This window comes from Eschscholzia californica, unplaced genomic scaffold (assembly GCF_041429995.1).
Source record: "Eschscholzia californica isolate CP2 unplaced genomic scaffold, dmEscCali1.0.p SCAF_1, whole genome shotgun sequence".
NCBI lineage: Eukaryota > Viridiplantae > Streptophyta > Magnoliopsida > Ranunculales > Papaveraceae > Eschscholzia > Eschscholzia californica.
The window spans coordinates 22,814,742-22,828,443 of record NW_028238198.1 but is presented as its reverse complement, the minus strand read 5'-3'; positions in this window follow the sequence as shown (position 1 = coordinate 22,828,443).

Here is a 13,702-nt window from a genome sequence, read left to right as displayed (position 1 = left end):
TTAATTTGTTTCGAATAAATTTGTACCGTTTATAGTGATCAAAGAACACAAAACAAATTTGCCCTAAAAATCTATCGAACCAATCCTTCTATTACTTACACATTAAGGACTAACCTGTCGGTGACATTAGGCTCCTATATAGACTGACTTGTCCTAGACCAAAATCTTGGGGATTTGTGTCAAAACGGACGGACAAGTCAATCTAGGACCTAATATGTCACAATGAACTAGTCAGTCCGGAACCTGATATGTACCGAACCCGATCGGTCCATGTACGTAAACCATATTCATATTATTTTTGTCAAGCAACCAATACATCACGTAATCAAAATGAAAAAATGGGTTAGTGTATTACAAACTTCTTCTTGGTCCGACCATTGGGAAGTCTTACTCCATGTAGACCTTTACTTGACGCTTTGAAAAAGAAGGTTGTAAAGGACTTTTTCTGGAAAAAGGAAAGGAAATAATGGAGGTGAACATTACCTTTAAGTAGTTGTTTTGGCGGGTGTTTTCTCTCTTTAAAACGTCTCCAATGCAACACTCAATCTTAAAAACTCTGAGTGCCACATATGATTTTTAGAGCCTTTTACAAAAAAAAAAAAAACTCTCTCCAATGCAACACTTTATTTGGATCTCTAAGATGACGTGTCGAGGGTGGAATAAAGATATCTCAAGAGGACACTCAATCTTAAATGGAATTTGACACATAGGATGAATAGAGATTTTTTGAGTTTTGAATTAGAGCATCTCTAATGCAAGACTCAAGAAAAACTTTAAAAATCCTATGTGTCAGGTGTGAAAAATAGATCTCGAAATAGTCTCTTTCCTATTTGACCATTTAGAGACACTCTATTAGAAAACCTTCTCCAACGCAACACTCAAGAAAAACTCTAAAAACTTATATTTTGGTGTAAAACTAATTGATTTGCTTATGTGACACTTAGAAATTCTTAAGAGGACACTCTAAGGATCTCTAAAATAAATCTTGACACATCACTTTAGATATTTATGTTAAGATTTGCATTAGAGCATCTCCAATGCAAAACTCAATCTTAAAATCTTAAGTGCCACCTAGGACTTTAGAGTTTTTTTTGAGAAAAAACATCTCCAATGCAAAACTCAATTGAGACCTTAAGATGATGTGGAACCATTAAGTTTTAAGATGTCTCAACTAGAAACTCTATTTTTGAGATCTCTTTTGAGAGTCTTAAGTGTCCTAGTCATCAAATTTAATTTTTGGACCAATAGAATGCCTTTCTTTCTCAAACCACTTTTTCCTATTAAATGTACGTGTGACATGTGTATTTATTAGAGTTTTTTAGAGTGTTGCATTGGAGAATGACTTGAATTAGAGATACTCAAGTTAGCCACATAGGAAAGAGAATCTGAATTGAGACTCAACACATAAGCCAAACAGAGTTTTTTTTTTTAAGTTTTGCATTGGAGATGCTCTTAGAGATGAATTTCAAAGAAAAACTCTAAAAAATCTTATGTGACACTCTAAGATTTAGAGTTTGAGTGTTGCATTGGAAATGCTCTTAGAGATGCTCTGAAACCCTTGGCTTCGTATCCTTCACATTTATGATTATACTTTTAGAAATTTCATTGATTGGTATGTAACCCTATTTTTTGGAAATTTCAAATAGATTTAGGATTTTCAGTATAATTCTTTTGGGTAAAGTAGATGAATACCTCTTTTCAAAATTTCAGGGGTTTGCCTTTATCTCGGCTAGGGTAATTAGGTGGTGTTTTATTTGATTTGCATAAGGACAAAAGCCTAATTGGTCTTCAACCAATAGTAACTTACCTTTTGCCAACAACCCTTCGCTCAAGTGGTAAGAGGTAAGTCTTCCAACTTAAAGGTCAAGGGTTCGAGGCACAGCTTATCAATTCAAAAAAAAAAAAAAAAAACTTACCTTTTCAGCAAAAATGAAAACAACAGTAACTTACCTAATATGTAAGAAAAATAAAACAAAGACAAGAGAGGGAGTGTGGCAGCAGTAAGCTAGAGAAAGAAAGACAAGAGGAAGAGGAAATTTTAGTGACTTGTGGTGTTCTTTGCAACTTGGCACAGAATTTTGCCTTACTTGGAGGTAGGTTTCTGATTTTTTATGGCCTTAAGCGTCTTTATAATAGAGAAATACCTCATCTTCAAATTCACGTTCTTTTGGTATAATTGGGGGGGCTTGCTTCCTTTGTGAGAAAGACGGGAGGGAATGAGCACGATTGAATGACCATGACTTTTCGATACTCACAGCCAACCCCTTCTTTTTCTGCCTGCCACATCTCTCTTCGATAGCGGGGGTTGGGGGTAGAACCCATATAGACTAATTTCCTCAGTTCGGGAAAAGATGGGAAGTCCCTGCACCTTATGTAGATCGATTGGCAGCAGATACCCCTGCCCGAACTGTATCGGTTAGTTGGGTTAGACTCAAATCCACAAATCCTCCCGGAAATAGCTATCACATATGAGGATTTGTACTAGCATTGTTTGTGAAATCTACTTTTACATGAGTTAAAATCTACTTTTACATGAGTTAAAATAAATACTAGAATTCGTAAAGTTTGTTCGATATAAGTTTTTTGCTAACGGTAAAGTGTCATGTCAAAACATGGTTTTTCCACATGTTCTTGATTGGATAATAGTCATGTCAATTAGAGTAATGAACCACTCAATGCATTATTCTGTTATGTGTTGTATCCACGTAAAAACCCATAAGTAGTATCGATGATACGCGAAAATCAGGCAGGCATGCATTGAAATATCTCATAATCATGATCATAACTTGTATGAATTTGTCACGATTCTGACAAATAATATTTAGAACTCTTACATATATATCTCATGTTAGTTAGCTTATTTGTTTCCTTAAACATATAAATAGATTGCGTAAAGTTCTACGTCGTTTGTACATAAAATATGTGAATATTTGTTATGCATGGTTGATTTTCTTACCTACCTATTGTTGATTTTTTTTTTTTTTGAGAAATAGACTACGATCTACATTGGTCGTTACAAGGCATTGGTACATCATGAAGATGTGATAAACCCGATAACTAGCTAATTTAAACCATTAATGAGAGAGGCCTAAAGACCAACAACATGAAAGAGGTCTAAAGTCCGACAAATTTATTACATTAAATACTTTATTTATTGCTTAAATTACATGGGATAAATCTTGATGACAAACTACTTCAACCGAGACTCGATCCCACGACCTCATGGGCTTAAGAGGGGTGTCCGGCCACTGCACCAAACGGTGGTGGACCCTACTTATTGTTGTTATGCCATAAGGTTGGGTAGTAAAGTGTGCATAGAAACAACATAGTTGTAGAGCGTATGGATCGGCACCAACACAAGGACAACCATGTTAGTACCCTTGTAGAACATAGTCTACACGGGTTTAGGAGGGATTGGATTAAGGATGTGATTATCGTAAATAATTTCCCACATCACTTATGATGACTTATTAATGGCCATAACTTCGCGCTTCACTTATAATGTAACTAATTCCCTTTGACTTAATGCATCTTGAAACCAATCTATAATGGTCATAGAGATTTAGAAATCTACTTGTTTAGTTATGGCCCAACATGATAGTTTTCAGGACGAGGAGAACATTAGGTGTCATCTGCTTGTTTCTTTGTTCATTCGTTCAGAGAATTATTACATAATTGTTCTTTCCTTATTAGTGTTTAATGGTTTAGAGTTTAATTTCCTGAATTTTAGTCCTTGTTGGTTTTTTTTTCTACGATCCACATGTTGATGTTATTAGATAATTTTCAATTTGAAGACGTAATACAGTTACTGATAGTTCGATTTATTAGCACTTGGAAGTTTCATGATTGATGTTTTCTCTGTTCTTGGAGTTACTTCGAGGACGTAATTGAAGGATTTATCCGTTCGGTCTGAAGGAGATGTCCTTCCGAAGGAGTGTCCTTCGACCAAGGTGGCAATGCGATCAATTTGTCAGTTAGGATAACGATGACCACACGTAAAGATCATCCAGTCCGGTCCAATTAGGGGTCGTAATGCTTTGCTAAAAGCCAACTACGATCATCGGATCAAGGAGTTGATTCGAGGCTAACATAGACCGGATCCTACAACGGGTTACACATAAGAGTGGTAACTTGATCGGAGAGATTTGACTAGACGGGAACTGGCTAAAGTTGGATGGGATTCAACTGGAAAGGCCGAAAGGGTCCGAATGGAGATTCGGGACAAGATAGAAAGGAGGCTCTTTGGGCCGGCCATGAGATGGCCGACCAGAGTAAGTGGGCCGGCCAGATAAGGCCCATGGTGGGCTGCCCTGGCCGGCCACACTTAAGGGGATTATCAAAATACCCCAAAAAGGGTATTTTGGTAATTATCTTTTCTGTGACCCAGAAAATAGAAAACCTAATCTGAATGAGATTCTAATTAGGGTTTGTCTATATATTGGGTCAGTTGAGAACAGAAAAGGTGTGGATTTTTCTCTAAGGAAAATTATACAGCTCTCTCTCTCTCTGAATATACAGCTATTGGAGAGAGAGGAATATAGAGAAAAAGTTCCCATTCTATCAATCTAGTCAAGAAGAAGAGTTCTTCTCAACCTTCTACTAAGTCCTAGCAGTCTGAAAGGAAGGGAGATCAAGTCTATTCACTCGGTGTCTCAAGTAGAGGAGCTACAGTTGGAGCTCTCGATCTTTGCATGCGATTGGAATGGTTCGAGGGAAAAACGCGTTAAGGTATTTATCCCTCTCTAGTTCATTGATTAGTTTATGCATATAGATCCTGGGCAATCTAGTGTTAAACATGAGATGTTTGAGATTCCGCTTACAACACTAGGTAGTGTATGAGATACACCAAAACCCTACAGTAATATGATTAGACACATCATATCCAAGCACATTTGATGAAACCTTGTGATTGTGTGGTTATTGATTTAGTCGTTTTTTTTTATTCTAATACAGTATAGAGTTATGGACGGCGAAGGGGCAACCAACAACCTAGATATGGACGCACTGCAGAGTTTGATAAAGGCAACCGTTAATGATGCACTTGATGCTAGGCTAGGACCACAACCAGGTAACCGTAACTCGGTAAGGACATCGACTTTACCCAATGTAAATCAGACCACGCCAACGGAGCTGGCATTGGTGCAATATTGTCTTCAATTTAAGAAGATGAGTCCACCCGTATTTGATGGAAATGGGGGACCGATAAAGGCAAAGATGTGGTGTAATAAGATGGATAGAATTATGAATCTCTTTGAATGCTCAGATGTTTATAAGCAAAGAATGACAATATTTCAGTTTTAAGGAAATGCAGCCAAGTGTCTCTTCGTCGGTTATCCGAAAGAGACAAAGGGGTATTACTTCTACAACCCGTCAGAGAACAAAGTGTTTGTTGCTCGTGATGGTGTCTTCCTTGAAAAAGAGTTCCTTTCCAAGAAGACAAGTGGGAGAAATATAGAGATCGAAGAGGTTCGATCTGAGCAACAAACTGGCACCGTTGCACCGATGTCAGAAGTCGCGATTCCTAACTATTATGAGCCGATAGAAGAGGAAAGAGGGGATGAGATGGTAGATCTCGGAGATCCTCCCGCGCAGAGCGAATGTGATTCGCAAGAGAACCCTCAAGGAGTTGAGAGTGTCTCACCTGTTGTTCAAGCCCCGCGTAGGTCCGCAAGGCTGATTGAGTTGTCTCAACGACAAGAGTTGTTGTTGGTAGAGGATAACGAACCCAGCACCTACGAAGAAGCTATGACGAGCCCAGACTCCGAAAAATGGCTGGGAGCCATGAAATCCGAAATGGAATCCATGTCTGAGAATCAAGTTTGGAACTTGGTTGATTTGCCCGATGGAGTAAAACCCATAGGATGCAAATGGATTTTCAAGATGAAAACAGACAAGGATGGAAACGTGAGCGTTTTCAAAGCTAGACTGGTGGCAAAAGGTTACAGACAAGTCCAGGGTATAGACTACGAAGAAACCTTTTCCCCTGTCGCGATGCTTAAGTCCATTAGGATTATTCTAGCAATTGCAGCTCATTATGATTATGAGATTTGGCAAATGGATGTCAAAACCGCCTTCCTGAACGGTAAACTGGAAGAGGATGTGTATATGACACAGCCTGAGGGTTTTGAGGATTCCGGGAATGCTGGAAAGGTTTGCAAGCTTCAAAGGTCCATCTACGGGTTGAAGCAAGCAAGTCGGAGCTGGAATCTTCGATTCGACGAGAAAATCAAAGAGTTTGGTTTTCTGAAGAATGAAGAGGAATCTTGTGTATACAAGAAGGTTAGTGGGAGCAACCTAGTTTTCTTGGTCCTGTATGTGGATGACATACTGATCGTTGGAAATGACATTCCTATGCTTGACTCCGTGAAAGAGTGGCTTAGGAAGTGTTTTTCAATGAAAGACCTAGGAGATGCAGAATACATATTGGGCATCAAGATCTATAGAGATAGATCGAGGAGGATGATTGGACTTAGTCAAGAGACTTATATAGATAAGGTTCTTGGGAGGTTCAAGATGGAAGACTCTAAGAGAGGATTCCTACCCATGACACATGGTACGACGCTTAGCAAGACTCAGTGTCCCCGAGATCCTGATGAGCTAGCACACATGAAGAAGGTGCCTTATGCTTCGGCAATAGGATCTATCATGTACGCCATGGTCTGCACTCGCCCAGACGTCTCATATGCTTTGAGTATGTGTAGTCGTTACCAATCTAATCCAGGGGAGAAACACTGGACCGCAGCCAAAAATATCCTGAAGTACTTGAGAAGGACTAAGGATCACTTCTTGGTGTATGGCGGGAAAGACGAACTAATCGTGGAAGGCCATGTGGATGCGAGCTTCCAAACGGACAGAGATGATTTCCGATCGCAGTCGGGTTATGTCTTTTGTCTAAACGGAGGAGCAGTAAGCTGGAAGAGCTCAAAGCAGACTACTGTAGCAGACTCTACCACAGAAGCAGAATACCTTGCCGCTTCGGATTCAGCGAAGGAAGGAGTTTGGATAAAGAAGTTTATCTCCGAACTTGGTGTAGTTCCTAGCATAGAAAATGGGGTTACTCTATATTGTGACAACAATGGAGCTATCGCCCAGGCTAAGGAACCCAGGGCACACCAGAAATCCAAACATATCCTAAGGAAGTACCACGTGATTAGGGAAATCACTGAGCGAAAGGATGTGGTCATTTGCAAAGTCGATACGGACGACAACGTTGCCGATCCGTTAACTAAACCACTGCCTCAGCCCAAGTATGAGAGTCATAGAAGGGGCATAGGTATAAAGCGCATCGATGAATGGCTTTAGGTTGTAATTGGATTAATGAAAAGGGGTTTTCATGTAATCAATTAGCTACATTCAATAAAAAGAAATAAAGGAGTTTATTTCTGTCGTTAAATAATGGTTTAGTGTTTAATGACGGTCCAAAATAATGAGGAATTCCAGGTAGGTTTATCAGATACGTGATCTGGTAAATGGAACTCTACTAAGTGAACGTGGAATAGATTCATTATTGAGTCCCTAGTCCAGGTCATTACATGGACAACAATGACTCAAGAAGACTAGCATGGGAATTGACTGATAGCGCAGTTCCATGGGCTATAGGAATATAGTATTTAAGTCAATTACATGGATGTAGATTGGGGAATCTACATTGGATTAACCCAAAGATGAGAGTTTTTTCAAGAAGTTGAAAAAGACGTCACAAACTCTCATAGGCAAGATTGGAGAGATTCCGTAAACATGAGTGCTCCACTCATCTTATGTAAGGAATGTCGAGCTTTGGTACTGTCAAACGCCGCGCCGTAAAAGGAGGTTATAAAGGCAGCATACTGGGGGAGACAGGATAGACATGAAGTTAAGTGGGAGTACAAGACTGGATGATGTCCTCCTATTAAGTTAGGAATAAGTATCTCCGGGCCACTTGAGGAGAAGCAACTGTGAAATGTGTGGCCGCACTCAAATGGATTAAGAGTTAATCATTTGAATTGACAGTTGTTCTCTGGATCAAGAAAGTCTGAAACGTGTGACGTATCAGATGGGATACTAAGCGACATGGGAATCGAGCATTGCACTTGTTCTAAGTACAAGTGGGAGACTGAAGGATTTATCCGTTCGGTCTGAAGGAGATGTCCTTCCGAAGGAGTGTCCTTCGACCAAGGTGGCAATGCGATCAATTTGTCAGTTAGGATAACGATGACCACACGTAAAGATCATCCAGTCCGGTCCAATTAGGGGTCGTAATGCTTTGCTAAAAGCCAACTACGATCATCGGATCAAGGAGTTGATTCGAGGCTAACATAGACCGGATCCTACAACGGGTTACACATAAGAGTGGTAACTTGATCGGAGAGATTTGACTAGACGGGAACTGGCTAAAGTTGGATGGGATTCAACTGGAAAGGCCGAAAGGGTCCGAATGGAGATTCGGGACAAGATAGAAAGGAGGCTCTTTGGGCCGGCCATGAGATGGCCGACCAGAGTAAGTGGGCCGGCCAGATAAGGCCCATGGTGGGCTGCCCTGGCCGGCCACACTTAAGGGGATTATCAAAATACCCCAAAAAGGGTATTTTGGTAATTATCTTTTCTGTGACCCAGAAAATAGAAAACCTAATCTGAATGAGATTCTAATTAGGGTTTGTCTATATATTGGGTCAGTTGAGAACAGAAAAGGTGTGGATTTTTCTCTAAGGAAAATTATACAGCTCTCTCTCTCTCTGAATATACAGCTATTGGAGAGAGAGGAATATAGAGAAAAAGTTCCCATTCTATCAATCTAGTCAAGAAGAAGAGTTCTTCTCAACCTTCTACTAAGTCCTAGCAGTCTGAAAGGAAGGGAGATCAAGTCTATTCACTCGGTGTCTCAAGTAGAGGAGCTACAGTTGGAGCTCTCGATCTTTGCATGCGATTGGAATGGTTCGAGGGAAAAACGCGTTAAGGTATTTATCCCTCTCTAGTTCATTGATTAGTTTATGCATATAGATCCTGGGCAATCTAGTGTTAAACATGAGATGTTTGAGATTCCGCTTACAACACTAGGTAGTGTATGAGATACACCAAAACCCTACAGTAATATGATTAGACACATCATATCCAAGCACATTTGATGAAACCTTGTGATTGTGTGGTTATTGATTTAGTCGTTTTTTTTTATTCTAATACAGTATAGAGTTATGGACGGCGAAGGGGCAACCAACAACCTAGATATGGACGCACTGCAGAGTTTGATAAAGGCAACCGTTAATGATGCACTTGATGCTAGGCTAGGACCACAACCAGGTAACCGTAACTCGGTAAGGACATCGACTTTACCCAATGTAAATCAGACCACGCCAACGGAGCTGGCATTGGTGCAATATTGTCTTCAATTTAAGAAGATGAGTCCACCCGTATTTGATGGAAATGGGGGACCGATAAAGGCAAAGATGTGGTGTAATAAGATGGATAGAATTATGAATCTCTTTGAATGCTCAGATGTTTATAAGCAAAGAATGACAATATTTCAGTTTTAAGGAAATGCAGCCAAGTGTCTCTTCGTCGGTTATCCGAAAGAGACAAAGGGGTATTACTTCTACAACCCGTCAGAGAACAAAGTGTTTGTTGCTCGTGATGGTGTCTTCCTTGAAAAAGAGTTCCTTTCCAAGAAGACAAGTGGGAGAAATATAGAGATCGAAGAGGTTCGATCTGAGCAACAAACTGGCACCGTTGCACCGATGTCAGAAGTCGCGATTCCTAACTATTATGAGCCGATAGAAGAGGAAAGAGGGGATGAGATGGTAGATCTCGGAGATCCTCCCGCGCAGAGCGAATGTGATTCGCAAGAGAACCCTCAAGGAGTTGAGAGTGTCTCACCTGTTGTTCAAGCCCCGCGTAGGTCCGCAAGGCTGATTGAGTTGTCTCAACGACAAGAGTTGTTGTTGGTAGAGGATAACGAACCCAGCACCTACGAAGAAGCTATGACGAGCCCAGACTCCGAAAAATGGCTGGGAGCCATGAAATCCGAAATGGAATCCATGTCTGAGAATCAAGTTTGGAACTTGGTTGATTTGCCCGATGGAGTAAAACCCATAGGATGCAAATGGATTTTCAAGATGAAAACAGACAAGGATGGAAACGTGAGCGTTTTCAAAGCTAGACTGGTGGCAAAAGGTTACAGACAAGTCCAGGGTATAGACTACGAAGAAACCTTTTCCCCTGTCGCGATGCTTAAGTCCATTAGGATTATTCTAGCAATTGCAGCTCATTATGATTATGAGATTTGGCAAATGGATGTCAAAACCGCCTTCCTGAACGGTAAACTGGAAGAGGATGTGTATATGACACAGCCTGAGGGTTTTGAGGATTCCGGGAATGCTGGAAAGGTTTGCAAGCTTCAAAGGTCCATCTACGGGTTGAAGCAAGCAAGTCGGAGCTGGAATCTTCGATTCGACGAGAAAATCAAAGAGTTTGGTTTTCTGAAGAATGAAGAGGAATCTTGTGTATACAAGAAGGTTAGTGGGAGCAACCTAGTTTTCTTGGTCCTGTATGTGGATGACATACTGATCGTTGGAAATGACATTCCTATGCTTGACTCCGTGAAAGAGTGGCTTAGGAAGTGTTTTTCAATGAAAGACCTAGGAGATGCAGAATACATATTGGGCATCAAGATCTATAGAGATAGATCGAGGAGGATGATTGGACTTAGTCAAGAGACTTATATAGATAAGGTTCTTGGGAGGTTCAAGATGGAAGACTCTAAGAGAGGATTCCTACCCATGACACATGGTACGACGCTTAGCAAGACTCAGTGTCCCCGAGATCCTGATGAGCTAGCACACATGAAGAAGGTGCCTTATGCTTCGGCAATAGGATCTATCATGTACGCCATGGTCTGCACTCGCCCAGACGTCTCATATGCTTTGAGTATGTGTAGTCGTTACCAATCTAATCCAGGGGAGAAACACTGGACCGCAGCCAAAAATATCCTGAAGTACTTGAGAAGGACTAAGGATCACTTCTTGGTGTATGGCGGGAAAGACGAACTAATCGTGGAAGGCCATGTGGATGCGAGCTTCCAAACGGACAGAGATGATTTCCGATCGCAGTCGGGTTATGTCTTTTGTCTAAACGGAGGAGCAGTAAGCTGGAAGAGCTCAAAGCAGACTACTGTAGCAGACTCTACCACAGAAGCAGAATACCTTGCCGCTTCGGATTCAGCGAAGGAAGGAGTTTGGATAAAGAAGTTTATCTCCGAACTTGGTGTAGTTCCTAGCATAGAAAATGGGGTTACTCTATATTGTGACAACAATGGAGCTATCGCCCAGGCTAAGGAACCCAGGGCACACCAGAAATCCAAACATATCCTAAGGAAGTACCACGTGATTAGGGAAATCACTGAGCGAAAGGATGTGGTCATTTGCAAAGTCGATACGGACGACAACGTTGCCGATCCGTTAACTAAACCACTGCCTCAGCCCAAGTATGAGAGTCATAGAAGGGGCATAGGTATAAAGCGCATCGATGAATGGCTTTAGGTTGTAATTGGATTAATGAAAAGGGGTTTTCATGTAATCAATTAGCTACATTCAATAAAAAGAAATAAAGGAGTTTATTTCTGTCGTTAAATAATGGTTTAGTGTTTAATGACGGTCCAAAATAATGAGGAATTCCAGGTAGGTTTATCAGATACGTGATCTGGTAAATGGAACTCTACTAAGTGAACGTGGAATAGATTCATTATTGAGTCCCTAGTCCAGGTCATTACATGGACAACAATGACTCAAGAAGACTAGCATGGGAATTGACTGATAGCGCAGTTCCATGGGCTATAGGAATATAGTATTTAAGTCAATTACATGGATGTAGATTGGGGAATCTACATTGGATTAACCCAAAGATGAGAGTTTTTTCAAGAAGTTGAAAAAGACGTCACAAACTCTCATAGGCAAGATTGGAGAGATTCCGTAAACATGAGTGCTCCACTCATCTTATGTAAGGAATGTCGAGCTTTGGTACTGTCAAACGCCGCGCCGTAAAAGGAGGTTATAAAGGCAGCATACTGGGGGAGACAGGATAGACATGAAGTTAAGTGGGAGTACAAGACTGGATGATGTCCTCCTATTAAGTTAGGAATAAGTATCTCCGGGCCACTTGAGGAGAAGCAACTGTGAAATGTGTGGCCGCACTCAAATGGATTAAGAGTTAATCATTTGAATTGACAGTTGTTCTCTGGATCAAGAAAGTCTGAAACGTGTGACGTATCAGATGGGATACTAAGCGACATGGGAATCGAGCATTGCACTTGTTCTAAGTACAAGTGGGAGACTGAAGGATTTATCCGTTCGGTCTGAAGGAGATGTCCTTCCGAAGGAGTGTCCTTCGACCAAGGTGGCAATGCGATCAATTTGTCAGTTAGGATAACGATGACCACACGTAAAGATCATCCAGTCCGGTCCAATTAGGGGTCGTAATGCTTTGCTAAAAGCCAACTACGATCATCGGATCAAGGAGTTGATTCGAGGCTAACATAGACCGGATCCTACAACGGGTTACACATAAGAGTGGTAACTTGATCGGAGAGATTTGACTAGACGGGAACTGGCTAAAGTTGGATGGGATTCAACTGGAAAGGCCGAAAGGGTCCGAATGGAGATTCGGGACAAGATAGAAAGGAGGCTCTTTGGGCCGGCCATGAGATGGCCGACCAGAGTAAGTGGGCCGGCCAGATAAGGCCCATGGTGGGCTGCCCTGGCCGGCCACACTTAAGGGGATTATCAAAATACCCCAAAAAGGGTATTTTGGTAATTATCTTTTCTGTGACCCAGAAAATAGAAAACCTAATCTGAATGAGATTCTAATTAGGGTTTGTCTATATATTGGGTCAGTTGAGAACAGAAAAGGTGTGGATTTTTCTCTAAGGAAAATTATACAGCTCTCTCTCTCTCTGAATATACAGCTATTGGAGAGAGAGGAATATAGAGAAAAAGTTCCCATTCTATCAATCTAGTCAAGAAGAAGAGTTCTTCTCAACCTTCTACTAAGTCCTAGCAGTCTGAAAGGAAGGGAGATCAAGTCTATTCACTCGGTGTCTCAAGTAGAGGAGCTACAGTTGGAGCTCTCGATCTTTGCATGCGATTGGAATGGTTCGAGGGAAAAACGCGTTAAGGTATTTATCCCTCTCTAGTTCATTGATTAGTTTATGCATATAGATCCTGGGCAATCTAGTGTTAAACATGAGATGTTTGAGATTCCGCTTACAACACTAGGTAGTGTATGAGATACACCAAAACCCTACAGTAATATGATTAGACACATCATATCCAAGCACATTTGATGAAACCTTGTGATTGTGTGGTTATTGATTTAGTCGTTTTTTTTTATTCTAATACAGTATAGAGTTATGGACGGCGAAGGGGCAACCAACAACCTAGATATGGACGCACTGCAGAGTTTGATAAAGGCAACCGTTAATGATGCACTTGATGCTAGGCTAGGACCACAACCAGGTAACCGTAACTCGGTAAGGACATCGACTTTACCCAATGTAAATCAGACCACGCCAACGGAGCTGGCATTGGTGCAATATTGTCTTCAATTTAAGAAGATGAGTCCACCCGTATTTGATGGAAATGGGGGACCGATAAAGGCAAAGATGTGGTGTAATAAGATGGATAGAATTATGAATCTCTTTGAATGCTCAGATGTTTATAAGCAAAGAATGACAATATTT